This window comes from Stomoxys calcitrans, chromosome 1, assembly GCF_963082655.1.
Source record: "Stomoxys calcitrans chromosome 1, idStoCalc2.1, whole genome shotgun sequence".
NCBI lineage: Eukaryota > Metazoa > Arthropoda > Insecta > Diptera > Muscidae > Stomoxys > Stomoxys calcitrans.
Window position 1 is genome coordinate 101,372,120 of NC_081552.1, and position 26,295 is coordinate 101,398,414.

The 26,295-nt window shown below is 37.6% G+C and overlaps 1 long non-coding RNA gene across 1 annotated transcript; it reads right to left on the reverse strand.

Annotated features, from left to right (window-relative positions):
* Positions 1-24,960: 24,960 nt before the first annotated feature.
* On the reverse strand, positions 24,961-25,455 carry LOC106089914 (uncharacterized). Its single transcript, XR_001221724.2, has 2 exons — positions 25,394-25,455; positions 24,961-25,317 (listed from the first exon to the last, which is right to left on the reverse strand). It is a non-coding gene; the product is annotated as an uncharacterized LOC106089914 (long non-coding RNA).
* Between the last annotated feature and the right edge of the window lie 840 nt (positions 25,456-26,295).

Genomic DNA, 26,295 nt, shown 5'->3' on the forward strand with positions numbered 1-26,295 from the left:
ATTTGTGCAAAATTTCAAGCGGCTAGCTTTACTCCTTCGAAAGTAAGCGTGCTTTCGACAGACGGACGGACATGGCTAGATCGACTTAAAATGACGTGACGATCAAGGATATATATACTTTATGGGGTGTTAGATGCATATTTCGAGGTGTTACAAACAGAATGACTAAATTAGTATATCCCCATCCTATGGTTGTGGGTAAAAAAACGCATAAAAAGCAATCGTTACTTGGTGTTATTAAATGAAGGCAAGTCAAAAGCAATGATTATGAATGCGTTATAAAAGCGAATGGTAACAATTTCATCTCTGGCGGCCACCCAGGCATTTGGCCTCCTAAAAATAGATATCAGTTTCGTTCTACTTTCATTTCAATTGAGTCCCATATCGTATGCCAGGTCTGTATGCCTGTTTTTAATGGGTTTTAAGAAAATGGTAGCCCCCAGATAATTTGACACAAATTTTAATACCATATTCGTATTCTACTCACCAATAATTTTCATATGAGTCCCATATTGCCTTTATTGACCAATATGAGTGGTCAGTTTGTGCAGTTTTCCTTGCGAGCGGACGTGTAAATTCAAGCCCTTAAGAAAAGAATCCAAACTACGTTATAAACCACTATGACGCAAAATAAATTGCCTACATACATCAAATTATACACCCTGTGTCTATAATAACTCATACAAACTGTATACAAACGCTTGTTTGGTAAATAATGGCAAGTAATTTGTGCAGAAAATTATCAAATAAAAGATCCCAAGTAAAGTTACAACAACAATTACAAATCATAACAAATAGGGAGGGAGTGAATGACAATCGTCAACAAAGAGAGCATATTAACTGTTAATTCATTACAAATTGTTATAACGTAGATAACACCAAATACGCCTAAAAGCACGCAATATTTTTTTATTATTTCAAAACTTCAATTAATAACGAATTACCCTGTGAACTCGAAGCATTAAGCCGTCTGACATAATTATTAATTAAAAGATGATCGAAGTAAATGATTGCGATGTTACACACACAAATATCATGGTTGATAGCGATGTAGTGCTACAAGACACAAGGGCACATGAATGTGATAGAGAGAGCTTGAATCATCGCTCCTCCTTTGGAAACCTCTCAAAAACTCCCCGCTTTTCGGATTTTCCCTTCAGAATGGTACAAATGCTCAGAAAGTTCAGCGATAAATTGGTGTTTCAATTTACAGCCAGGCTCAAGGAGACAGAAACCCGCATCAAAAGCGAATTCGAAGAGAAATTGTCGGAGATAAGAACCAATTTAAATGATGTGAACTCTCGCGTATCCTAATTAGAAAAAGTCGCTTGGGAGATTAACCACACAAAATCCGAAATATTAGATGATATTAGAACTCTTGAGAGAATGCACACGTTGCATGTGAGATACGAGTTAATGGAATTCCTTATCAAGCTGAGGAAAATTTAATCGACGTATTTACCAACATTTTCAGTAATAGAAACAACTCCAAAAACCTCAATTCACCGGATGGCATATTCATAATAAAGTTCATGTCGGCCTACGGCAAAAATATTTTCTTAAAATTTGTTTCTGGCTATAAGAATATGCACTACAATAACTTATTATTGAGTTCTATTGGCTTCAGACCTTCATCACAATATTATATCAACTCTAATACATTTTACAAGTTCCTGTAAGATGTGATACACTTAAAGAAGAGAGGTCTGATAAAGTCTGCATACACATTTAGAGTACTTGCTTACATTAAACATTTCGATGGTAACGAGCCAATATGCATATTTCATCCTAAAATTATTGATAATTTTCGTGCTTCGGAAGAAATACCCAATACAGAAATTCGAAGTTAGAATTACAATACGAATGTTCATAATATGGCCGATTTTCTATTTATTCTCATATTTAATATATTATCCTAAAGGTTATTTTTCCTTTTCTTCTTACACCTTTAATTATTTTATTTATGTTTTTTTGTTAATACAAGCAGGTATATTCTTTTGTTATGTTGTTATGTTATTTCCTATCTATTTATTACACTCTATGGCACACATGATTTGTGTAGATAGAGATTCTAAAGACGTAACTCGAAATCTACTGCATATCTCAACAAGACAAAGAGATGGTTTGAAGATATGCCACATATAAATAATATCTCAAAGTATAGTAAACAAGATTGATGAGTTCAAGTATATATTCGAAAATGCGGAAATTGATATAATATGTCTCTCAGAGACTTGGTTACAAACTGCAATATCAGATAGCTTAATAAACTTGGATTGATACACTGTATTCAGATCTGATAGAGAACGTCATGGGGCGGTGTTGCCATATATGCAAGGAACACGTTAAAAGCCAAATTCCGATTAAAATCTAATCCTGAGGATCAAACCGAATATATATTCGTGGGGTTTTTATCTAACTTGAAAAAATCTTGATTGGTTTTATCTAACTGCCAAACAATACAATAGATTTGAATCAAATTCATTACGTCTTATAGTCCATAACTTTGGGATATAACGATGTTATAATAGCAGGGGACTTTAATTCCAATATTCTTGTAGATTCCAAATTGACGGACAATATGTTGGCACTGGGTCTCTCCCCTACCAATTCTAGAAACCCCACTCATTTTTCGTCAACTGTTAATACCTTTTTGGATATGTTCTTTGTGAATAATACTTTCAATATTTCGCTCTATGACCAAATATCTGCCCCTTATTTCTCAAGACATAATTTGATATATCTGGATTACAACTTTACTGCGTCAAAGACAGTGGAGACGTTTTCGTACCGCGACTTCAAAAATGTTGACTATGCTGCCTTAGATGAAAGGATTCAGGAAGTCTATTGGAATGGGATATATGATCTTATATCTGTCGTGGGTGTATCTATGATGCAATAGTCATTCGGACTAATAAGAAGGATACTAAGCCTTGGTTTAATTCTACTATTAGGAATTTTATTCGTAACAGGGACCTATCCTACTCTATTAGGAAACGTTTTGAAACGCCTGAACTTGCCGCACGGCAAGAAATAAATTTAATGCACTCATTAGTGATGCAAATTACGATATTATTCATTCAATATTATTCGGCGTTAGACACGAAAGGCGAGTGGAGGGTTATAAACGATATCGGAATTGGAAAATCCAAGGCAATTTCTAATTACCATGGTGATATAAATGAATTGAATGAAACTTTTGTTTATATTCCGACCCTAAATATAGACTCGAATTCTTACCAAGACACTAATAGACTTCCGGAAAGCACAAATGTTGATTGCAGTTTTGAGTTTAGATGTGTATCGCATGACTAAGTTTTATATTGTTTTAGATCAGTCAAGTCAAATGCTATTGGTCTTCATAACATTGACCCAGGATTCATTATTAGTTCCTCACCTTCCAACTTATTTTACTCATCTTTTTAATTCAATTCTAATCTCTAGTGCATAACCAGGATTCACTAATAGAAGGTTAGGTCACATGCAAAAACACAAAGTGGATAGGCCCCATAAACATCATTAAGGTGCATAACCGACTATTTGGAAAAGATCAAAATAGTCCCAATCCCTAAATCAAATAGTGATTTCCGTCCGATTTCTATTTAATGTTACCTCTCGAAAGTTTTCGAGAAGATTTTGCATGAAGAAATGTGCGAATATCTCAATCATGAATCTTTGTTGTCCGATAGATAATCGGCGTTTTGTGGTCATCATAGTTGCGTTAGTGCATTAGTTGAAGTTTCGGAATCAATTAAATGTGAAATTAATGATGGCAATGTTAGTTTTCTCGTCCTACGAGATCATTCAAAGGCTTTCGACTCGGTTCATCATCATAACTTATATATGAAGCTTAGAAGATTTTAAAATTTCAGCGATAATTCTATTAAATTGATTCAATTATGTTTTAGTAATCGGCAACAGTCAGTGTACGTAGAGGATTCAATATCACAGCCAATTCTAGTGTCCAAGGGAGTTCCACAAGGCTCAATAATTGGTCCGCACCTTTTTCCGCTCTACGCAAACGGTCATCCTACCCAGCTTGTCCATAGCCAAATCTTATGTATGCTGATAACGTTCAGTTATACCTTAGCGGCTCTGTTATAATATTAGTGAATGCGTTGCAAAACTCAACGAGGACCTGTCGTGTATCTATAAAGGGGCTACAGCAAATGGTTTATTTCTGAACCCCCAGAAATCGAAAGTGATTTTTATTCACAATAAAAGATTTAGTTTGCGAGACCAGTATATCACTATAAATCAACAGAAAATTGATATTGTGTCTAGTGCTAAGAATTTAGGTGTGATTTTTAACAGTTCTTTAACTTGGTCAAATCATATAAATGGAGCCGGACAGACATATGCAAAGCTGCGTGCACTGTGGATAACACACTCTTATACAACAATCGAAAATCGAACTCTGTTAGCAAACACATTTCTAATTCCTGGTCTGATCTATGGCTGTGAACTTTTTTCAAATTGCGAATCATTAAGCCAACGAAAATGTACGGAATGTACAATTCAACAGCATTATTAGGTATGTCTACGGTATAAGAAGGACTCAACATGTTTCTCACTTGGCTACTTCCATTTATGGCTGTAGCTTCGACAATCTACTTAGAACTATATCTCTACTACGATAAGATACGCCATCCTCCTCCTCTCGTAAAGCAAATTCGTCGGTGAGATAAATCAGATCATGTTTGGAGAAACATGGAGCAGAAATTTGATCATACAATAAGACGTTCAAAAAATTACTGACAAAGAATTGATTAAATGAGTGGTGTTAATTCAAACATCTTGAATTCTATGTATGTACGTCAATTGTATTGTTCGGATGGTACATACAATCGTTTAATAACATCTCACGATTCGAAGAGAGTTTAACAAACAATTATTCTATCTGGTCCCCGAATTCCGACTTTCATCGAAACCTAGCCTCCAGGTTACTCCTGACATATATGGCAACATCACCTCCACGACTTCCGCGGTCAGATCTGAACACAGGATATCCATTTAAGTTTACAGGCATAGAAGAATTCAGCCATGTTTCCGAGAACCAAAGCCTGATTTCTCAAAAATATATTAAAATTCGTCAATTTTTCTTACCAGACCAGAGAAGACCAATACCCTTTCTTCATTTCATCTTTTGAATTTGTATTAACATTCTCGATTTGCATGGATGAATGTTAAAAAAAATAATGAACATTGCATCATCAGCGTAATTACCGATCAAATTTCTTACATGGATCGCAAAACTGGATATAGAATTGCTATGATTATTAAAAATAATATTAAAATGAAATACAATAAATATTTTCACAAAAAATATGAATAAAAAACTATTATATGATTAAATAAAGGAAAGATACATAAAAAATTAACGAAAGTTAGTATAAACTATATGAAAGTTAGTAAATTAAACACAATAGAATTTAATAAAAATTTGTTTTTATTTTGTTTCTTGTAACCTGATACAGATTTTATAAAGACATTTTTGACGTAGGGCAACATAAATTTAATAAGTGTCTGGTTATGTTCTCGAAAACAAAGGCAAAAGATTGCCGAACGTCGGTCGACCTTAACCGGAAAGTAGAATTCAGTAAAAACGAAATTTAACGTTCCGTTTTTGTGTCAGCTGATAAAATTTTAATTTTGAAGAATTTTCAAAACCAGAAATTAATGTTTCCTAGTGGAATTTATTGTATTACAATTTATTTTAAATAATTAAAGTTGAATAGCCCACCATGAAAAGGTGGCCAGTCTGACCTGTTGTGAAAAGTAAATGAAAAAGTGTGGCATATAGGAGGTAAGCGTCAGTACGGTGCTGTCGATAAACGATAACCACAACCCGTGCCGGGATGATTATAAGCACCACATCAGTTGAAACTCTGAGCTCCAGTTTATTTGGTGTTCATCGTCATTACGAGAAGCTCAGCTGAGAGTAACCAAGCCGGTTGTGTGTGTCGTATTATAGCCCAATCCAGTCCCTTCTCCTTAAATGCTCCTCAGTCTGCCCATCGCATCCATATGTCCAGAAGGGAACCTTGAAATGTCAAATACTACGTTTTGTAATAAGCATAATTGCCTCTTTACATTTACGATACATTTGTTCTACATTTACGAGAGCATAACCAGGCCTTAAGAATAACTCCATCCATCCATCCAAACTAAGTTGTTTGGTATTATTTCTGTTTTGCAGACTTTGACTCGTTTTAATTCGAGGTGGGACTATATTCATAGAGTTGCAAATGTTGCCGAGCATATCAAATAAATTTTCATCTCTGTGAAAAGGAATCCATTTACTCTAAATTCGCAAGCCAAATTTGCATTTTCTTGCCATAGAAATTGCTTTGGAGTTCCACTTTTTCGGATTTTGTTGTAGTGAATTCATCTGTAAATTTTTCCAATTTGGAAACCCGTCCACTGACAAAATATTTAAATCATGTATAACTTCCGCCAATTTATGATCAAACTCATTTAAAATGCGGGTTTCTGTTTCTTTTAGTAGCTCTTTAAATTGATTAATAAGCCCTTTGCTTAGCTTTGCGAAGCGGTAATCGAGCATCTGCATAATTCGGAAGGGAGAATCGGATAGGCGAGGTGTCTTCGCTGAATTTTCGAAAGACCGTTGTATGAAGCTTTCTCTATTGCGTTTGGGTGTCTTTTGCGAAGTCATTCTCTACTTGAAGATATACCTGTGTAACGTCACCTTCGAATTGATTAGCAACTTTGAATTAACAGATTTGAGATGGTGTAGATAAAATAACGCTTGGTGGGCATTTTAGTTCCTTTAAGTGATCGCTCCTTTAAGTTCCGTTTCACAAAAGGAACTAGTTTCTTTGCTTTGTTACTTAGGCCCTTTTTCATTTGCGATCCCCCTTTTTGGATTCCGTCATACAAAACAAAAAAAAAAGAGCTTTGAATTTTGTTTTGAACCTTAAAATTAGTGTTTTTAATTGTACATATAGACAAACATTCCGACTGTATATGTCTACAAATTAACAAAGTGAGTAAAAGAAAGGTACACATGCAAAGAAAAGGAACTATGGAACAATAAGAAGAAAAGAGATGGAACTAGTTCCAGCAGTTCCTTATTTGGATAAGTTCCAATGAACTAGTTTCATCCGGAACTACCCAACATCCGGAACTACAAAAATAACGTGAAGATGGAAGATTCATGGATAAGCGTAGTATGCACCTCTTCCTATTCGTTACCATAAGAAATACATATATGTCAATGTAAACGAAATCTTAGTTACCGCTACCAAAAATTTCGCTTGCAGGTACGCAACCCAAATGAAATTTTCTGTGCGACATAATAGGCATTTGTTAATTTTTTCTTTCTTAAGGCTGGTACTACGTTCTTATTTCCGAAAATCGTTCTTACGGTGGGTTGCCAAGGTTGCCATTTTTGGTTTTTTTTTGGGTTTCTTTGGCCACTTACATTTAATTTACATTTAATACGGCATCAAACAATTTATCAGCTGCTAACGTGCATATGTACGCACAAATGCGAGTGTATGTATGTTGTTGTAATTTCGACCAAATTTCGTAATTAATAAATAAGGAAACACAAAACAATTTAAAAACAGACAAGTTCGGCCTTTAATTATAACTATAATTAAGTTTTGTAGTATTTTCACTGTTATAATTTAAATTAGCTCAACTTTCCAAAAGCTTTTGTCAGCACCTTCCACTTTTATCCAACTATTGTTGTTGTAATTGCAGACCAAAAGCACAACACACTATTTCACAAACCTTTTTATTTCGTACAGATTGATTGAGTTGCTTGATGTGAAAGAAATATTTATTTTTCCAGTCTGTCTACAGATTGATTGAGTTGCTTGATGTGAAAGAAATATTTATTTTTCTTTCGAGTATATTTAATTATATTTAAAAAATACTTTTTTACTTATGCCTCCACAAACATTTTATTTTTTCCACCCAGAGTAAATACATGTGAGCAACATCACTAACACTAACAAACACTGAGTGTAACTGCCACATCTTATGTTTTTTTGTTGCTATTTTTAATATTCTGATAAGGATGTTGCGCAAATCGTTGGCATTTGCTTGAGCAACTGGATTGTACTTTTGCGTTAATTGAGTGATTTTTTCTTGACATGTTGGACGATTTACAGCCTTCGTATTGTACGATTTGTAAGCGCGAGCACATGATCTGGACCACCATCTGCTGGACGAGTATGACAGTTATAACCCACATTTGCATTGTAGGGGGAGTATAAATACCACAATTGTATATCTTGATATGGTTAGTTTAACGTGGAGTTTGACCTTGATGGAAGTCAAATGGTTAGCCTAACTTCTTTAAGAGGGCAGTGGTAGTATGCAAGTTGATGTGACAAGTGCATAAAAAAATCTTAACAGTAAAATTTTAACGTGAAAATAGTGGAAAAATGGTAAATTGATAGGATCAAGTCGTGTTGAGTGAAAAGTAACTCATGTATTTTTTTAGCATGATCGATAGGAGTTTTTCCTTTTTCGCAATTTTTTAGATATAATAGATATTAAACATTTAGAACCTCGGGTAAGAATGGAACTTAATTATTACTATAAGGGATTACTTTGAAACAAAAGGTAATGGAATTTAAACGAATTATTGATTTTCAAATAGGATATAGTGGTGCCCGTTATTTGCCGAGAAATCGTTGGATATTTTGCACGGTTTATATGTGGCCCTAATTTTCCACGGACAACAATACTTGGACGGCACAGACTCGACCTTTCAGGCCATTGTAGAACCACAACAATATCCCGTGGAAAAGTCTGTTCCCATGGCTCTGATTTCTACTTAAAGGGGACAGTACGAGTGAGTCCCCAAATAACAACAGAAAATACTGTAAAAAAAATATTTAAAAAGATATACACAAATAGACGAATAAATACGTCAAACACTGAGTTTTTTCTACCAGTCTGTCTAAGAAAAATAAAACCGGGATAACCTCAAAATAAAAATAATCGATTCACTAGTAGTGAACTTCCTTTTTATATACACCATTAGAACTGTTTGAAAATCTAAAAATTGCAAATTGTTTTTCTTTTACATCTCACTGAACAATTCAAATGAGACATTTGTCGAAAAAACAGGTATCAATTATATATAAAAGAAACTTAGAAATTATATTTAATATTTGCCATTTGCTTTGCTGTTTTGTTGTTATATATATTGTTTTTTTTTTTTTTACATTTTTCAATCCCTTTTTCATAACAAATATATTAATATGAATTGCCTTGATCATAAATAACAAGTAAGAGCGTGCTGAGTTCGGCCGGGCCAAATCTTATTTACCCTCCACCATGGATCGCATTTGTCGAATTCTAAGCGCGGTATCTCCTTTTAGGTAAACAAAGAATATTGAATAAGAACTGTTATGCTATTGGAGCTATATCAAGTTATAGTCCGATTCGGACCATAAACGAATGCAGAATATTGTAGAAGTCATTGTGTAATATTTCAATTCATTCAGATAAGAATTGCGCCTTGTAGGGTCTTAAGAAGCAAAATCGGGAGATAGGTTTATATGGGAGCTGCATCAAGCTATAGATAGAATCAGACCATATTAGACACGTATGTTGAAGGTCACAAGAGATAACGTTGTACAGAATTTCAGCCAAATCGGATGAGAATTGCGCGCTCTATTTGCTCAAGAAGTCAAGACCCAAGATCGGTTTATATGTCAGCTATATCAAAATATGGACCGATTTGGCCAATTTACAATCCCAACCGACCTACTCTAATAAAAAGTATTTGTGCAAAATTTCAAGCGGCTAGATTTACTCCGTCGAAAGTTAGCGTGCTTTCGACAGACAGACAGACATGGCTAGATCGACTTAAAATGACATGGCGATCAAGAATATACATAAATACTTTATGGGGTCTCAGACGCATATTTTGAGGTGTTACAAACAGAATGACGAAAAAGGTATACCCCAATCCTATGGTGGAGGGTATAAAAACAATGTTTTAATTCGAATCAAAGAAATTTGAGGATGTAGCTGCTGTGTAGGAAGTGTTGGAATGCATTTATTTTGGGAGATTACTATAGAAATAAGTATAATGCCAAAATTGGTATATGGGCAAATAGTAGTCTCATAGGATGATCGATTTGTGGTCATATAGAGGGAGGGCAGCCCAGCAAACCAAAACCTCCGGTTTGACAAAGTCAAATCATTTTATGTCCAACCGCTTCGTACACTCATCATAAAAGAAATAACGTCAGTCTGTTCATTCTACCCTACAATTCGAATGCGTTAATGTTCTATGTTGTTATAAATTATAATTCCACCAGACACTATAAATTTAAAATATATGGATAGTAGCGGAAAGAACCCAACCAATCCGAGCTCAAGCCGCAGCAACTGCCAAGAGTGCCACCGCTATATCTCTCAGAACTAGTCCATCACATGAGTTACAATTAAAAGTTCGATCGCGATTATTTTGCATAAGAAAATTACTTGTTGCACAGCGACTGTGGATGTGCTCTCAATGGGTGTCCCGAAATATAAATTTTCTCTAGATGAAAAATCTAGTTACAACGAAACGAACACATTTCGGCAAATTTTTCCGTTTGTTTTTTTTTAAATAGAGTTTCAACGCGAAAACCGAATATAGTACCGGCCTTTAGCCAAAAATGATTAAAATTCGTCCAAAATTATAAATTGATGTTTGTCGCCATCAACTATTTATCAGTGGCGACATAAATGTCTTGGCTGCAACCGAAAATTCTGCTAATGTGCATACCCATCTTAAGGTGCTAGTATATGATGCAGAAGCAGTGAAAATAACACAGGGTCACTCGTTTTTAACTTTATTCTTAGTTTTAAATTTTGTAGCGCACTTTAAGGAAGTCTTTATTATTTCTTAATAAAGGTGCTACAGTTGCTTAAAGGTTATCGGTCTGTTAAAATAAAAAATTTTACTTTTGTTATATTGACCTCAAAAGTTTTACTTCGTTTATTTGACACTGCTCCTTAACTCTCACAGTTCAGTTCTCTGATAATCAGTGTGTTCTTCATTTAAAATTAAAATGACTTATTTGTGTCAGTGCTGTCAACGTTAAAGTATAAAGCATTTATCGAGAAGAGCGTTTTATTTATCCATAAGCTAGAGCATCCGCTAGACTGGTAATTAAAAACCTGCGTGGAGTTACCAACGTTGGTAACTTTCGATGAAAATTTTTATGGCAGCTGTACACGGTGACTTAAAAAAGTAAAAAATAGAATAGAATAATTAAAACCACTTTGTAAATTGAAAAAAATAAATAAAATATGCCATTGGAACAAAAAACTATTAATTAAAATTTATTACAAAGGCTTCAAAATATTCAAAAAACTTTAATACGTCAAGATGTTCGACTTTACACATAAGAAATTCAAGCTATATTTTCACAATTGTTCCACTGAACTTATGCATCCTGGAGGCCAGGAATAGACTTCGTTCAAAAAAGTGCGAATGCCACGTCAAAGAGGAGGTCATTACCTTCTGTTCAGAAGCTGGAGGGCAGGACATGGATTATAGCCTGGGGGCCGTAAATGGACTTCGTTCAAAACAAACGAATGCCACGACAAAGAGGAAGTTATAACCTTCAATTGTACGTATCACACTTAGCTGGAATCAGTTTTTCCTTAAACAAATTTCCCAGATTTCTGTTCAGAAACTGGAGGAAAGGACACTGATTCCAGCCTAGAGTCCAGCAATGGACTTCGTTCAAAAAAGTGCGAATGCCACGTCGAAGAGGAGGACATAACCTTCAATTTGACGTATCACACTTGGCTGGAATCAGTTTTTCCTTGAACGAAGTTTCCGGATTTCTGTTAAGAAACTGGATGGCAGGACATTGATTCCAGCCTGGAAGCCGTAAATGGACTTTGTTCAAAAAAGTGCGAATGCTACGTCAAAGAAGAGGCCACAACATTCATTTTGACCTATCATAGACAGCTGCAATCAGTTTTTCCTTGAACAAAGATTTCCAGATTTTGTTTCAAAAACTGGAGGGCAAGACGTTGATTCCAACCTGAAGGTTATCAAAAGAAACCTTTAAACAGCATGAGAAAAAATAAATAAAGAGGAGGTATATAAATTTATATTGTTGTCCCACACTTTATGCTTCCCAACTGGAAGTCAGAAAAAATACAATAGTTGATTACTTTGTTGGTCCGTTGTTGATAACTATTTGGGCGTCAAAATATTGTTAGAAAATGTAAAATACAGTAGTTGGTAACTTTGTTAGTACTGTTGTTGATAACTATACAGGGTGTCAAAATATTGTAATAACATGTAAAATACAATGGTAACTTTGTTGATAACTATACAGGTTTTTAATGTAGGACAAAAAATTGATAATTTAATTTAAGGGCAGGGGCTCAATTTTTTCTATGAAAACATGCAGCCAAAATTTGTTTTTGTTCATATTCAATATAAAATCATGTCCAAATTCTACCCTAAACTACCATATCCAAATTCACCTATATAAAAATAAATTTGCTGTGTTTGTCGGTTTATTATTTTTTTTTTTGTTCCTTTTAAATCTTAAGTTGGAGTCATGACATAACTATCAGGTAGTGTACAGCTGAGTACAATTTTTCTCGCGAAGTGCACTATCTGTCAACGAGTTTTAGATGTGTGTGTTAAGCTTTCTAACTTAATACACACACATCCAAAACTCGTTGACAGATAGTGCACTTCGCGAGAAAACTTGTACTCAGCTGTACACTACCTGGTAGTTATGTCATGACTCCAACGAAAAATTGAGCGAACTATTGTAGTAACATACTAAAATCAGAGTTGCGCTAATCACTGATTTTGACAGCTAGTGCACTCAATATTTTGTTGTTGGATAACTGCCACTAGCACTAAATGAATATATCTTGGCTGGAGTTACTTACCACGCACAGCACTTATGCGTAATTGGATAATCTAATGCGGCCACATGCGTTCTTCTGGTTGAGTTACATACCATGCGCCTTTTGCTGCGCACGAATTTCTACAAATCAGCTTAGTTATATCATTTCCAAGGTTAATTTCAATGGAAATTGGTTTAATATGATTTAAATAAAAGATTTTCTCTTATTTACAATTTTTGAACAATAAACATATTCACATTTTTTGTGTGACTCACACAATACAAACGAACCTATTTCAGTTTTTTGTGACATGCACGTGTGACTACGCATAAGTGCAGCGCGAGGTATGTAGCTCCATCTTTAAGGTGTCATTAGACGATCAGACATGTCATATGTAACTACAAAAGTAGAAACTCTGAAAGTTATATTCATCGTGTGATACGTACAAAAAATTTAATATGACTAATGGATTTTGGAATAAATATGCCACTTTTTGGATTAAATCGAGCTTTTATTTTATCAAACATGCAAGTAGACACATGTCAATAAACAAAAAGGACAATATATATTGTCAATACATTCCTATTAGAGCGCGCTCTATTTGCATTTAACGCCCATAGACAACTCTTATGAATACAGCTGGTTAAAGGTCATATGACATGTCTGATAGTATGATGGCAGCTTTAGAGCCGTATGCAAAAAAATTTACTAAAGATGCTTCTTATATGACTTGTCAATTTGCATTTGTTAAAGTTGCACACATAGTGTGATACAAATGAAACTATCATATGGAAATTACTTTTCAAAGTAGCACATGTGTTTGCTGTCAGTGGAATGAAAACAAACCCACAACAAATTGTTTTCACAAATTTAACAATTTGTACGCATAAAAAACTTGGATTTTGCTCACCTTTTTAGGCCTGGAAGCCGTAAATGGACTTTGTTCAAAAAAGTGCGAATGCTACGTCAAAGAAGAGGCCACAACATTCATTTTGACCTATCATAGACAGCTGCAATCAGTTTTTCCTTGAACAAAGATTTCCAGATTTTGTTTCAAAAACTGGAGGGCAAGACGTTGATTCCAACCTGAAGGTTATCAAAAGAAACCTTTAAACAGCATGAGAAAAAATAAATAAAGAGGAGGTATATAAATTTATATTGTTGTCCCACACTTTATGCTTCCCAACTGGAAGTCAGAAAAAATACAATAGTTGATTACTTTGTTGGTCCGTTGTTGATAACTATTTGGGCGTCAAAATATTGTTAGAAAATGTAAAATACAGTAGTTGGTAACTTTGTTAGTACTGTTGTTGATAACTATACAGGGTGTCAAAATATTGTAATAACATGTAAAATACAATGGTAACTTTGTTGATAACTATACAGGTTTTTAATGTAGGACAAAAAATTGATAATTTAATTTAAGGGCAGGGGCTCAATTTTTTCTATGAAAACATGCAGCCAAAATTTGTTTTTGTTCATATTCAATATAAAATCATGTCCAAATTCTACCCTAAACTACCATATCCAAATTCACCTATATAAAAATAAATTTGCTGTGTTTGTCGGTTTATTATTTTTTTTTTTGTTCCTTTTAAATCTTAAGTTGGAGTCATGACATAACTATCAGGTAGTGTACAGCTGAGTACAATTTTTCTCGCGAAGTGCACTATCTGTCAACGAGTTTTAGATGTGTGTGTTAAGCTTTCTAACTTAATACACACACATCCAAAACTCGTTGACAGATAGTGCACTTCGCGAGAAAACTTGTACTCAGCTGTACACTACCTGGTAGTTATGTCATGACTCCAACGAAAAATTGAGCGAACTATTGTAGTAACATACTAAAATCAGAGTTGCGCTAATCACTGATTTTGACAGCTAGTGCACTCAATATTTTGTTGTTGGATAACTGCCACTAGCACTAAATGAATATATCTTGGCTGGAGTTACTTACCACGCACAGCACTTATGCGTAATTGGATAATCTAATGCGGCCACATGCGTTCTTCTGGTTGAGTTACATACCATGCGCCTTTTGCTGCGCACGAATTTCTACAAATCAGCTTAGTTATATCATTTCCAAGGTTAATTTCAATGGAAATTGGTTTAATATGATTTAAATAAAAGATTTTCTCTTATTTACAATTTTTGAACAATAAACATATTCACATTTTTTGTGTGACTCACACAATACAAACGAACCTATTTCAGTTTTTTGTGACATGCACGTGTGACTACGCATAAGTGCAGCGCGAGGTATGTAGCTCCATCTTTAAGGTGTCATTAGACGATCAGACATGTCATATGTAACTACAAAAGTAGAAACTCTGAAAGTTATATTCATCGTGTGATACGTACAAAAAATTTAATATGACTAATGGATTTTGGAATAAATATGCCACTTTTTGGATTAAATCGAGCTTTTATTTTATCAAACATGCAAGTAGACACATGTCAATAAACAAAAAGGACAATATATATTGTCAATACATTCCTATTAGAGCGCGCTCTATTTGCATTTAACGCCCATAGACAACTCTTATGAATACAGCTGGTTAAAGGTCATATGACATGTCTGATAGTATGATGGCAGCTTTAGAGCCGTATGCAAAAAAATTTACTAAAGATGCTTCTTATATGACTTGTCAATTTGCATTTGTTAAAGTTGCACACATAGTGTGATACAAATGAAACTATCATATGGAAATTACTTTTCAAAGTAGCACATGTGTTTGCTGTCAGTGGAATGAAAACAAACCCACAACAAATTGTTTTCACAAATTTAACAATTTGTACGCATAAAAAACTTGGATTTTGCTCACCTTTTTAGGTTATGTCATACGAAAATAACATACAAGTGTGACAGCAAAAATGGTTATTCGTATGTAAATTGACATACATGTCAGTGGAATGAAAACAAACCCACAACAAATTGTTTTCACAAATTTAACAATTTGTACGCATAAAAAACTTGGATTTTGCTCACCTTTTTAGGTTATGTCATACGAAAATAACATACAAGTGTGACAGCAAAAATGGTTATTCGTATGTAAATTGACATACATGGTGAGTTGGAAAAGTGGCATGTCATAACGCAAGCACATATGAAGTTTAACAATTACTATGCAAAATGCTACAACTCTCTAAGAACAATGAATTTGTTCTTGTCACAAAATCTGGGATATAATAAGCATGCAGATTTAAAAATAAAAACTTTCTTTATTTTTATAGATTGGCGCAGAATCGGATTTTAGGTTCGTTTAACATAGTTTGCTTCACTAAAAGTTATCTCGGTTATTTTATTACAAAATCACAAAATTTGCTCAAAATAGCCATTGGAACATCTCAAATTTCATCGAACCAGCGTAACTTTAGAACAACTCCTATTGACTTATATACTGCCTTTAACCAATTAAATGATTTTTTTATGAATTCCAGGTTTTCAACCTTTTATCAACGGTCCTTATTGCAACTATATCCAACTGTGACAAATATTAATAGGTTAGGTTGAAAAGAGGGTGCAGATATTAATCCGCCCCATGCCACTATGGACATACACCTAAGCCAGTAATCGGCTTGTTGTGCGCTCTAAAAACTATAAAGTAACCTCTAAAATGCTATAAATATTAATAAAAATAAAAAAACTATTAATTAAAATCTAATTTTAAACACCTTTTTAATCTAGACCTAATTGCTGAGTAAAGGCCGGTACTATATTCGCTTTTCGCGATATTTTTCGCCGTTTACTTTTTTAGATAATAAATTTTAAAATAAAACAAGTAAGAGCGTGCTAAGTTCGACCGGGCCGAATCTTATATACACTCCACGATGGATCGCATTTGTCGATGCCCGATATCTCTTTTTAGGCAAACAAAGAATATTGAATACGAATTGTTATGCTATTCGAGCTACATCAAGTTATAGTCCGATTCGGACCATAAATGAATGCTAAATATTGTAGAAGTCATTGTGTAATATTTCAATTCATTCGGATAAGAATTGCGCCTTGTAGGGGCTCAAGAAGCAACATCGGGAGAAAGGTTTATTTGGGAGCTGTATCAAGCTATAGATCGATTCAGACCATATTAGACAAGTATGTTGAAGGTCACAAGAGAAAGAGAAACCGTTGTACAAAATTTCAGCCAAATCGGATAAGAATTGCGCCCTCTAGAGGCTCAAGAAGTCAAGATCCCAGAGCGGTTCATATGACAGCTATACCAGACTATGAACCGATTTGAATCATACTTAGCTCAGTTGTTGGAAGTAATACCAAAACACTACGTGCAAATTTTCAGTTAAATCGGACGAGAATTGGGCCCTCTAGAGGCTCAAGAAGCCAAGACCCAAGATCGGTTTATATGGCAGCTATATCAAAACATGGACCATTTTGAACCATACTTAGCGGAGTTGTTGGAAGTGATATCAGAACACCACGAGCAAAATTTCAGTTAATCGGACGAGATTTTCGCCCTCTAGAGGCTCAATAAGTCAAGATCCAAGATCGGTTTATATGCCAGCTATATCAAAACATGGGCTGATTTGGCCCATTTACAATCCCAACGGTCCTACATTAATAAAAAGTATTTGTGCGAAATTTCAAGCGGCTAGCTTTACTCCTTCGAAAATTAGCGTGCTTTCGGCAGACGGACGGACGAATATGGCTACATCGACTTAAAATGACGATGACGATGACGGTGTTACAAACACAATGACGTAAAAATCAGGAGATCGATTTATATAGAAGCGATATCAATGTACAGACCAAATAAAACCAATGTTGATAAAGTCAATTGGAAGTCATGAGAGAAATCATTGTACAAAATGTTAGCCTAATCGGATAAAAATTGTGCCCTCTATAGACGCAATGTATCCTAAAAACAATAAAGGATGACATTAAGAAAAAACGTTAATTTAATTGTAAGTACCAGAGAATGACAAAGTGTACTCATGCCAAAAGTGTACACGGATATTTCAAAAAATTGTGTGGGCATGTGAAAGTGTCATATCCAATTCCAATCGGGAACATTCTTTCCTAACTCAGATTTCTATTTGAAATATACATGAACAACTCAATCACGTTCGAGAAAGTTTAGATCCACACTGTAAGTTGAATGTTCCAGTATGGTGGTTATTTGACCGTCAATGGTGGTTGTTTAGTTTCGTGAAATGAGTAAGTGTGTACACATGTACGAACTCATGTATTTTTTCTATGAAAAAGCAATTGGGTTTGTTTATTTCGCTAAAAAAAGCTTAAGGTGCTATTATACGGCATGTAGTTGTCTTACGTCATATCAAATTTAGCACATGTTGAGTTGTACATGACGTGTGATAAAAATAAAAGTGAAAATCACTTTTCAAAATAGTACATGCAATATTTTTCTGTTGGAGCGTGCTCTATTCCTTCTGACAAAAACATAAAAAAATCAGTTTTTTTTTGTCGTCAGTCGAATGAAAGCAACCACAATTTAAATTGTTTTCACAAATTTATGATTTTACCAGCTTTCTCATTTTGAAAAAAAAAAATTCCAGCTCGTGGATATTACTTTTGGGAATAAAGTCTATGGATTTTACGTCTAATATAGAAGCAAATATTTTGGAAAAATTTAAAGGAATCTTTAGAGATTTCGATGTAACTATACTTCAACAATTGTTCTTGTCACTGACCGTGGAAGTAATATTGTAAGTGCATGGAAAGGTTTCAAAAGGGATAATTGTTTGGCCCATTTATATTCGAATGTCTTAAAATGTGCATTTGAATCCACGAAAGAGCTAGAGGGAATTATCATAGCTTGCCAATCCCATGGCAGCCGGTTGTACGCACCGGATTGACTCGATGGAATCTTTCATCGGCAAAAGCTGCCGACTGAAAGTTAAAGTGGATGGAATGAGGAAGGAGTCGGTGGATCTGCTGTCTAGTGAGAGTGGGGGTGAAGATGGGAAGCGCTTTAAACTAGGTTCGCCTGGTGTGGCTGTTGCCAAGGAGAAGGTGGCGCCAGGTGGTGAATTGCCATTCGGCAGTCGGAAGACAGCTGGTGCCGTTGATGGCGCTGGTGGTAGTGCCAGTGCGGTGATTGATGGCGGTGCTAGTGTTAGTGGTGTTGTAAGTGAAGGTGTGACATCGTCTCCGGGAAAGGCAGAGGGGGAAAGTAGGGCTCGTAGGCGGATGTTTGCACCATTGGGGAGACAGGGAAGCACGGTTGGCGAGTTGAAGCAGGTGACTGATGTCTTGGTGGAGACTGTGTATGAGGCTCGAGTGAGTGGCCTATGGCGAAGAGGGTTATCCATGAGGAGCCCCTCATGCGCCTGATGCTGGAGAATGAGGCGATTAAGGGGAGTTTGTCGGCGTACGAGGCGATGGCTGCTCGCGGCGCGTTGGTGAGTGTAGGAAGCGTGGCTGTTAACGCACGCACTGGCATGTTTGTTGCCCCCGCTGCCGTCCCATCTGTGCCGGTTGCGAAGCCGGTTAGTGGTCAGTGAAGGGGAAGGCGGTGACAACTCCCGCGGAGGTAATTAGGAAGGTGGTAGAGGAGGTGGACCCCCACTTGGTGTGAGGTTCACGGGGTCCGACCGACTCGGGATGGCGTAATTAGGTCCCTCGGTGGCTGAAAGGGACCTAATTACGGCGAACGAAAAGTTCGTGGAGGTGGGGTTGGAGGTAGAGGTCCGCGGGAGGGTGGTCCCGATGAGTTCATGGCAGAGTTGTACTCCCTCAAATTGAAGGAGACGATGAATGAGGAAGTTTATCGTCGGTCGGTGCGTCTGGCTTCCGCGCACTGGAAGCCGGAGGGTGGCGCTGCTAATGTCACCCTGGAGTGCACTCCGAGTGTGGAGGGGGCGTACGTGAAATGGTGCCGCTTCACCACCCGGATACAGGATGCGGTCTTCGCATGCCATCGGTGCATGGGTACGGTATTGCCGCGTGCAGGATGATGTTTGTCATCGTTGTGGATTGGGTGGACATGTGGCTTAGGCCTGCCCGAACCCCGTTCACTGTAGGAATTGTGCTTTCAAGGGGTTGCCGGCGGATCACATGATGATTTCCACGGCCTGTTCAATCTATGCTGGTTTGGCGGATAGGGCGAATGCTAGGCATTAAGGATCGTCATTGGAGCGATGACGCAGAAGTTGGGTTATGTCATGCGCAGCACTGGTTGCTCGGTCGTGATGGTACAGGAAACGTATGTAGTGGATGGTAGTGTTGTAGGATTGCCGGGGGGATACGAGTCTTTACTGCCAAGGGGGGTGACTCTGCGATAATTGTAGATGACAGCTACATCGACTGTATGATGGCTAGCTATAGCCAGTGGGAAGTATGGTGTGGTAAGATGTTCTTGGCTAGCATCTATTGTTGGTTTAGCGCCGACTTGGAGCCCTATCTTGGATATATAGTTAGGGTGCTATTACTCGCGTGTAGCAAACCGCTCATCCTTAGTTTAGACGCCAACGCAACCTCCCCGATATGGTTCTCGAAAATGGCCCAGCACTCGCTTGGTCATGGGAATCGCCATCGTGGGCAGTTGCTCAGCGAATGGTTGACTTTGAATGTCGTCGGTGTATTGAACATACCGTGCGAGAAGTATACCTTTGATGGGCCTCCAGGCGTTAGTGACATTGACGTTACGGATGCAAATGGGGCGGCATTTACTGCTTACCAGTTTAGGTGGAGGGCTTGTGACGAATGGGGCTCAAGTGACCATTATCCGATTGAGATTATGGTCACTTCCAGGGATCGACGGACTCGGGTTACGACTAAAAGATCCAGGTGCTAGAAAGATCGAGACGTGAACTGGCACTTGTATGTGGAAAGTTTTAGGGAGACTGTTGATGACCAAATTGCTAAGGTAGACGAATGGATGAGCGCGGTGAATGATGCGCCCCTTAGCAGACGTCGAAAGGCGAAACCAAGTAAGGTCAGGTGGTGGACCCGTGAGCTAGTGACAATGAGGCGGAACGTCAGGCGTCGGAGGAAGCGATTCCAAAGAGTCAGAAGTTCCAATGCTGAGGATCTTGTCTCACGCCGAAACGACTACCTTAGCAATTTGAGGACTGTTGATTAGGAGCAAAGAAGATCACTTTAGGAGATTTGTACATGACAACAGAGATGATCCATGGGGCAAGGTATACCGCGTGTGTCGGCGCGGTGGGCAACAGGTTCTAGTCAGGGTGACCTGGGCGGTTTTAGAGTGGGGGACAATGTGTTGTCTTCTTGGAACGAGTGTGCTAGGGTGTTAATGGGAACGTTCTTTCCCGATGCGGATAAGCACGAGCATGCTGCTAGTGTGGATATGATCATGCCTCCTCCAAGTCTGGAAAGGGTCGAGATAGTGGACAGTGTCTGTCGGCTTAGAAGCGGGAGGTCACCTGGCATGGAAACTCGCGGTGAGCTTGGCATGGGCATTGTGCGCGAATGGAGCGATCGTTTTGGTGTTGCCATCGCGAAGGACAAAACCGTGACAATGTTGCTCAAGGGCATCTTGTCGCGGAATCGTCTGATCACGATTCGATCTGGCGCTCGTAAAATATCTGGTAGAGACTTTTTCAGAGAGAATGGGTTTCCTGGTCCATTTGGATCAGGTGAAAGAAAAAAAATAATGGAGTAGCCGGAATGGTTAAGCGTGTTCTGCGAAGTGATTGGGGTCTTAGTTGTCGCGCTTTTCGGTCCATATATGGTGCCTTATTTGTTGCTTGCGCAATTTATGGAGCGCCTGTATGGCACGGAACTGCCGCGACAGTCTTTGTACTAAAGAAGATCCTCACTTGTCAGAGGGTGGCAATGCTGGCTGGCTTGCTTGTGTGTAGGACAGTTTCGACAGATGCGCTACAGGTATTGCTTGGCGCGCCCCCGCTTGATTTACATGTGAGTTACATGGCCGTTTTTTGTATAGTGTGAAAAAGGGAATTCCATTAGTGCGTGAGAATTGGCTCACCACTTCTGAGCTTGCAGATGGGGATGTTAGGGGGCTCAAGGCACTCCTTTTGGAGCGTGTTGATGATAGGTGGAAACAAGATGGACGAACAATGAATATGGTCGGTGACTTACGGATTTATTCGTGACGCGACGTTCGTACGAGAGCGCCGGGACTTTGGCTTCGGCCTAAGTTTGAGCTTCATACTGATGGGATATGGTTCCTTTAATGCATTTTTGCATCAGAGAAATTTGTCCGCAACTGATCTTTGCGATTTTGGGAGACCTGAGGACTGGAGGCATGTACTGACGGAATGCCCGTACTATGCAGACATTAGAGATTTAGGCGTGATGGGGATTAGCGAGGCGATGTGGGATTTCAGTAGGGCCCTTGAAGATGAGATGACTGTTGCAAGGCTGGCCACCTTTTCCCGGGAAGTATTTCTTAGGAGACGGGCAAGACTTAGTGGAGGGATGAATACACGCTTGTTATCCATAACGAGGTGTTGCTATACTGGGGCGATCGAGTAGTGCTGCACATTATATGGCTTGGCACCTGCCTTACCCATGTTAATGCAGCGACGTTTTCATTTCATTTCTTCCATTTGACCAGTCCGGAACTGTTTGGGGTTCAACTGGTAGTAGTCTTTTAAGGCTACGAAGTCTGACCGGAGACTTTAATATGGTACCACCGGTGTCAGGAGCCCCTGGAACTTCGGTTCCAGCCTGGCAATGGTAAGGCGCCAGTGGGGAGCTGTGGTTTGTACCCAAATCGCGGGTAGAGCATAAGATCGGCGTGGAGTTGCATTTTTAACCGGGTGCCGTGACCCATAGATCGGAATGAGTTTTAGGTATTGCTCTGCTCCTAACCAAGAAGGTGAACACGTCCAAATACGTGGGATCAAATTGGTACTCATGTGTGGATTACCACAAGTAGGGGCGTTGGTAGATGCATTGTATTCACCCTTGGGCCTTACAGGTTTGGGCCGTGATGGCAAGCATCTGCGTTAAACACGACATTCGTGCTCCTTAAATCCGAATTTAATGGTTCGATCATTTTTTTTTTCCTTTGTAAAATCAGCTAACGAAAGCCCTAAATCCGGATTTAATGAGCAGTGTAAACGGGGTTTTAGCAGTTTTGTAGAATAACACGAAATCTAGATACACATGCGTAATCTTCCATTCCCAGCGCCAAAGTCAATATTATCTATATATAGATAATAAAATATTAAACAAGTAAAAGCGTGCTAAGCTCGTCCGGGCCTTCTTATATACCCTCCACTATAGATCGGATTTGTCGAGTTCTTTTCCCGATATCTCTTTTTAGGCAAACAAAGGATAAAAGAAAAGAATTGCTATAATAGTGGAGCAATATCAAGTTATGGGCCGATTCGGACCACGCTATGCGAAATTTCAACCAAATCGGATTAGAATTAGGCCCTCTAGTAGCTCAAGAAGTCAAAATTCAAGATCGGTTTATATAGCGGCTTTATCAGATTATAAATCAATTTAAACAATACATAGCGCATTTGTTGGAAGTCATAATTTAAACCGGCGTGCAAATTTTTAGCCAAGTCGGATAGGAATTGCGCCTTCTAGACGCTCAAGAAGTTAAGACCCCAGATAGGTTTATATGACAGCTATATCAGGTTATTGACCGATTTCAACCATACTTGGCACAGTTGTTAGAAGTCATAACAAAACACCACATGCAAAATTTCAGCCATATCGAATAGGAATTGTGCCTTCTAGTGGCTCAAGAAGTCAAGATCCAAGATCGGTTTATATGGCAGCTATATCAAAACATGGACGGATATAGCCCATTTACAATCCCAACCGACCTATGCTAATAAGAAGTGTTTGGGCAAAATTTCAAGGGCTTGTTTTACTCCTTCGAAAGTTAGCATGCTTTCGACAGACAGTCGGACGGACATGGCTAGATCGTCTAAAAATGTCATGACGATCAAGAATATATATACTTTATGGGGTCTTAGACGAATATTTCGAGGAGTTACAAACAGAATGACGAAATTAGTATACCCCCATCCTATGTTGGAGGGTATAAAAATGATGATATTAATAATATGTATTTATAATTGTGCTATGGTAATCCACATGTGTTAAGATTGCATGGCCGAAGCACGATGTATGAAGTAGGACGGTGATGCAAATAGGGAGATATTCCTAGATGGATGAGCACACTTTTTTCTTTTAAAATTAAATGTACTTTTTATATGCTCTCCTGTGTGCTGCTGGTTGATGTTGTGTGGTGGTGGTGTGCGAGTGAATGTAGAAATGCATGAAGTTGGCTTCAAGTGCCACCAGAAAATCAGAGTGGCTTACAGTTAGTGGATGACGTGGGGTAAATGGCATGAATGACACTATGTTCAAAGGAGAGGAGTCATGTCGCTGCGCCGTTACGAATTTATCTTTTAAGCGAGTACTGACTTTATTCATAGCGAAAATGACTAATGCATTTTTGCGAGATCCGACGGACTCTTATTCTTTGTGATAACATAGACAAAAGTCATACAACAACACAAAAAAAGACAACATTATTGAAGCAGAGTTGATCCGGCCATTTCGTTGGCATTTAATTACATTTGTAATAAAAATGGTGCGAAATTTATCCTGAGGCAGCTACATGCCGCTAATATTTCGCTCATAGAACTCAGTACCACTTTATGGAATGTGTTCGCATGATGTTCGTCACCTACTCATATATTTTTTTTTTTACTGTATGTATGTTGGGTTCTGTGGAGCGGAGCCGACCATATGTGTTTGGATGTATGGTGAAGTTGGACAAATCGTCGCTCTATTATGGAATAGATTTGTCCGACAGATCTTTGGTCCGTTAATTTGGAGGTTGAATGTCCAGGGTTGATACCGAATAACCATTCACAATAACAAAATACCGGCCCTGTCATTGAAGAAAGAGTGGCGGAGAAAGTTTGTTTATTTTGGGGGAAAGGAAATGCGGCCAAAAGGGAGGTAAGAGAAAAATGGTCGGTCGTTGGAAAATTGGCATTTGGCGGGAGGAAAAAGGGCCTATGTAAGCTGGTGGGGCCAAAGAGAAGCCATTTATCAAAGAGAAGTCGTTGTGAAGAAGTAAAGTAATTGTTTTGCCTGGTTAATTTAAATACTAACCTTTTTGTGGTCAAGTCGAATTAAAAGACAGTTGAATCAAATTAATTTTTATCTTCGTGTATTGTGTGAACAGATTTGAATGTGAGTGAACTGTGGTTCCTAAAATTTGTAGTAGATTTGTGATTTTGTCATTTCTTTTGTGTATAGAAAGTGATTCCTGTGGTTTGAAGAATAACACTGGCCATCCTAGCTATAAAGGGGGAAAGTGCGATATTTTATTGCGGAAAAAAATCAGCTAGTTGCGAGACTTTACCCAGCTACCATCAGGCCATCGGACTGTGAACGGTGATATTTCTTGTGGCGCCTGCTGGTATTGAAGCAGAAATTTTATTGAAGCCTGTGCCGAGTGTGTTGTCTTACCAAGAGCTTTGTAAGCCACCTTCCGTACGAAGACAGCCCTAAAATAAAAGGAAGAGAACAACAAAATCAAATCTCTAATCAGATTTATATGGGAATCAAGGTAAAAAGTATTACCAGTTTGTGTGTGTCCTTGTGTATCAATTGCGCCCAACTAGTGGCAACCGTCCGGAAGGCTAGAAAAAAAAGAAAACAGAGATTAAATTTTATTATAAACAAAAAAAAATAATGAGAGAAAACTTATAAAATAATAAAATAGAAATCTGTTAAGAGAGCTCTTTTAGTAGATAGGTACAATAACATATTCGCGCCAACTAAAAGCGTCTTAGGACAAGGTATAGAGGTGAATCGCGTGGTCTCACCTTAGATAAAGTGAGCCAAAACATCTTTTAATTATTCTTTAATTTGTACGGTATTGTTCTTTGTGTTTTGTTTGTCGTTTAACAAGTGTAGTAGTAATATAAGAAACAACCTCAATAAATTCTATGATGCCTTAAGTGTTTAATAGAAGAAAACATGTGTTGGTAATTTTTATTCCTTGGGAAGCTATGAAGTAAGTGCGTGAATTAATGTGTGTGGTAATTGGGGTCCTAGAAGGAAATAGGTAAGAGGACGCCTTGGACCATGGTTAGGAGGGCAAGTGTAGGATCGTAACACCAAGATCCCTGTGTAAATTGTTTTCCTCTCTTGTTTAGTCGCAAGTTAGTAAGTGAAATAGTGTCCCCTCATATTTTCAATGTTTGTGTGCAGGGTTTGATTTGGCGGGTTGAGGCCCCTAGCCCTGAGTGTCTCTCTACAGCTAACCGGTAATTATTTTAAACGCGGACCAAGCGCACACATAACAAAAAATTTAATTTGCAAAATATCTCAACTAGTGTGAACGATTGAGATATTTCCCAAAACCAAGTCAGTATAGACATAGCCTTAATCTAATTTTGTTCTGATTATTTACAAAAAGTGTGATACAACGTGGCCAACCTCAATTCTCAGTATTCAGCAATTGATTTCATATGCATTTA